This window comes from Cotesia glomerata, linkage group LG7 (assembly GCF_020080835.1).
Source record: "Cotesia glomerata isolate CgM1 linkage group LG7, MPM_Cglom_v2.3, whole genome shotgun sequence".
Lineage (NCBI taxonomy): Eukaryota > Metazoa > Arthropoda > Insecta > Hymenoptera > Braconidae > Cotesia > Cotesia glomerata.
The window spans coordinates 12,626,152-12,630,320 of NC_058164.1; positions in this window are offsets into that span (position 1 = coordinate 12,626,152).

Sequence of the window (4,169 nt, forward strand, 5' to 3'; positions counted from 1 at the left end):
ATACTTTAGATCGGAATGGCAAAACTCCTTTAATTATTGCCATTCATGCAAAAAAATTACAATTTATCGAACGGATTTTAAAATACTGCCCTAACCTAAAATGTCAAAGTATTAATGACTTACTTGGTACCTAATCTAAAATGTCAAAGTAATAATGACATACTTGATATCATTGACTCTTATAATAAACTCGAATATAGAAAACGGATAGCCATGCTTTTTAAAATGGAGTAACAATTAAACAACATCATATCCAAAATAAACAAATAATGTTTACAGCGGTTGATTAGGCTTTGTAAACATTGTCAAAAAACTGTTCAAATTGGGAGTTTGTCCCAATACCGTTTCAAATAACGATTTAATGTATAGCATGCTACACATAGCCTGCCTTTATCGTCAGAATGATGTGGTTAGATTATTAATCTCGTTAAATTAATTATCTCGTTATTAAATGTTGTTTATTATTATTATTTTTTTTTTGTTTAGTATTATAATTTTTTCAATTTTTGTTTTATTGTTTGTGTTTATTCAAGTATTTTTTTTTTAATTTAGAATAAGTGATTAGTAGTAATTTCATTTAATTTTTTGTTTAGTTTAAGATAGGGTAATCATTTAATAATGTATAGCATGCTACACATAGCCTGCCTTCATCGTCAGAATGAAGGGGTTAAATTATTAATCTCGTTAAATTAATTATCTCGTCATTAAATGTTGTTTATTATTATTATTTTTTTTGTTTAGTATTATAATTTCTTCAATTTTTGTTTTGTTGTTTGTGTTCATTTAAGTATTTTTTTTTTAATTTAGAATAAGTGATAAGTAGTAATTTCATTTAATTTTTTGTTTAGTTTAAGATCGGGTAATCATTTAATTAATGATAGAGGTTAAAATAGTCAAAATCATGCAAAAAAATTACAATGTATGATGTTGAAATATCGTTGTGAGCGAGCTATAAAACGAAATGAGCTATTCGAAAGCGGACCTGGGATTTCTAGCTTCAATATTTTTTCAACATTAGCAATGTATTTTATTTTTATGATTATTATTATTTTTATTATTATGATTTTTTTTTACTTAGAATTATAATTTTTTCAATTTTTGTTTCGTTGTTTGTTTTCATTTAAGTTTTTTTTTTTTTTAATTTAAAATAAGTTAGTAATAGTTATTTAATTTAATTTTTTGATAAGTTGAAAATAGGGTAAAATCACCGATCTTCGGAATAAATGGAAATTATTTTTATTATTATGATTTTTTTTACTCAGTATTATAATTATTTAAATTTTAATTTTTTTGTTTGAGTTCGTTTAAGTATTTTTTTTTAATTTAGAATAAGTTATTAGTAGTAGTTATTTCATTCAAGTTTCAATTTACTTCTTTTGTAAGAAAAATACGTAAGCACTTTTAGAATTCGCAGGCCATCTTACTGATTGTACAGTCTCATCATCTATTTGGATCCATGATAAATTATGTTTAATCATCGCAACATGATGATTTTCAGAATTACCATCTTTTGAAGAGTTAAATATAGCACTTACAACAGCATAGTTTGTATTACATAATGATATTTTTGCTTTGGGTACCGATTTTATAAATCCTTTTTTTCTGTTTGTCAATTTATTTTTTCCTTTTACGGACAAAACTAATTTCACAACTAATATCTGTTGCAAAGAATTTAATGAAATTTTTGTTAGCGTATCTTTGGCTTCCTTACAATTTTCACAAAATTTGAAACTAGTAAACCAATATCCAAATGATGAATCAATTAATTCTTGTAGTTCAAATGTTTTTTTCTTATCATGTAATGAAATTTGTAATATATTTTCTAATACACTATAGGAATTGGAATAACTGCACGTTTTGCATCGATCATTAATTTCTAATTTAAATTGCACTAAATTTCTAATATCACAATTATCTTCACAAATTTTAAGAAATACTGATACAGGATCATTATTTGTAATAGAACAAGGCTGCTCTATTAATGACTCTTTAATGTCACTTGACTTTAAAACTAATTCGCGATTATTGTATTTGCTAAATAAATTACTAAGTTTATTGTTGACAGAGTGATTCTTTAGGCCATGATTGATTAATAATGGTCTAATTATTGTATTATTAAACATACATTGAATAATTGAATTAAGACCATCGGAAACGTTATCACAGTTTTCAATACCTCGAAATTCTAATAAATTAAGAGAAGCTTTTTTCTCATTTTTGGGTTCAATTTGAATAGAATGTTCTTCAACTGCCCAAATCATGTCCCATACTTTTTGCCACCGTGTATCAGGAATTGGTATAGTAGGTAAATCAGACCGATAAATTTTTCTTAAACGATTATATTCTTTAATTGCTGAAGAGCTGGCTTTAATGGAATGAGGATCAAAATTGATTAAATGTAATCCACGTAACTCTGTTACACGAGATAGAGCTACATAAATTTGACCAACATTAAAAATGGTGTTCCCCGCTTCAATGATAGCATTTTTTAGACTTAAGCCTTGACTCTTATGAATAGTCACTGCATAACTCAAGCATAATGGGAATTGTTCTCTTACAACAAAAGCTCTTTCAAATAACTGAAATTTGACTTTAATCTTCTCAATAGCGTATTCGGTATCTGCACCAAAGTCTATATTAATAGCTTGTATTTCACTCCCATCAATCGACTTGGAGACTGATTCAACTGTTCCTATAGCACCATTTACTAGACCAAGAGTAACATCAATATTTCGACGTAACATAACTTTCGCACCAATTTTTATTGTTATAGTTTTAGCAAGTCCAGCTGATTGACTAGCATTGTCTTCTATTTTATTTAAAGTGTCAGATACTTTTTTGATCAACGATTTATTGCAATCTAAGTGGTCACGAGCCGTTAGTATAATTTCTTCAGAAGAAATTTTACTCGTCATAACTGAATTTATAAAATCACATTGCTTACAAGTGGGTACCAAACAAACTGAATCTGATGGCAATTTCTCAATGTAATTACATATTTCATGTAATTTTTCATTATACGAAAGAGACGGATCAATAGTAATTTTTCTCTGCTCTAATAATTTGATGTCGTCATTAGTCATAGAAGCAACTCGTACTCGAAAGAGCAGCTGACCATAAACATTATCAGTTTTTTGTCTCATATTAATTCTTAGTTCTTCATAACAGAATAAGTCGGTCCATAACTTAACACTACACAATGACCCAACATACTTCTCAGCATCTTCAGATGATAATGTGACATAAGTTGGATTTTCATGTACAGGAGGGAGTTGGAGTAAATCTCCAAAAACAACAACATGTTTACCTCCGAACCAATCATCGATATCAAAAATTTCTACTAGTCTTAAATGTATATATATCAGAGTAATATTTGAGACCATTGATATCTCATCAATGATAAATAGCGTTGTGTTTTGTAACTGATCACGTAATGCTTTTAGAACATTGTCAGATAATTGCGTATAAGATGGTGTGAAGCCGTGTTCGACAGGCAATTGAAATACTCGATGTATAGTCAATCCATTGATATTGAAAGCAGCAATACCAGTAGGGGCTGTTACAACCGTTTCTAGATTCAATTCTTCTCTAATCCAACGTTTAATTACATTGATTAGAAAACTTTTTCCTGTAAACCACCTTCTCCGCTAACATACAATCTTAATTTTTGTATTATCAGATAATACGTTATTTTTAATTTTTTCAAAAACTTTCATTTGATCAGCGTTCATGTTATTAATCATATCAGCTAGAGTACAATTATTATTATCATGCTTTTGTGCAACATCATTGAGTTCTTTAGCTATTATATGTATTTTCGGACGCATCACAGTTTGATGACTTTTTCTGTGAATCATCAATATTATCATCGTCATTATTACATTTATTTTCAATCAATTTTTTTATGTATTCTAAACCTTTTTCAAATTCTTCATTATATTCATGATAATCATTAGCTTGTTGAAGCATATGCTGCTGATGAGTAAATGACTCTGTATAAGTTTCAAATCCATTTTTAAGCTCATCTGTAATTACGCCATGGTTGAAATAATAATAACAATGAAAGTAGAAATAATCCTCTGGTCGATTTGCAATATTATATCTAAAATGATTAATTAAATAACCTCGTAACCGTTTTTTCAAAAATAATCCTGGACGTATTTCATAAT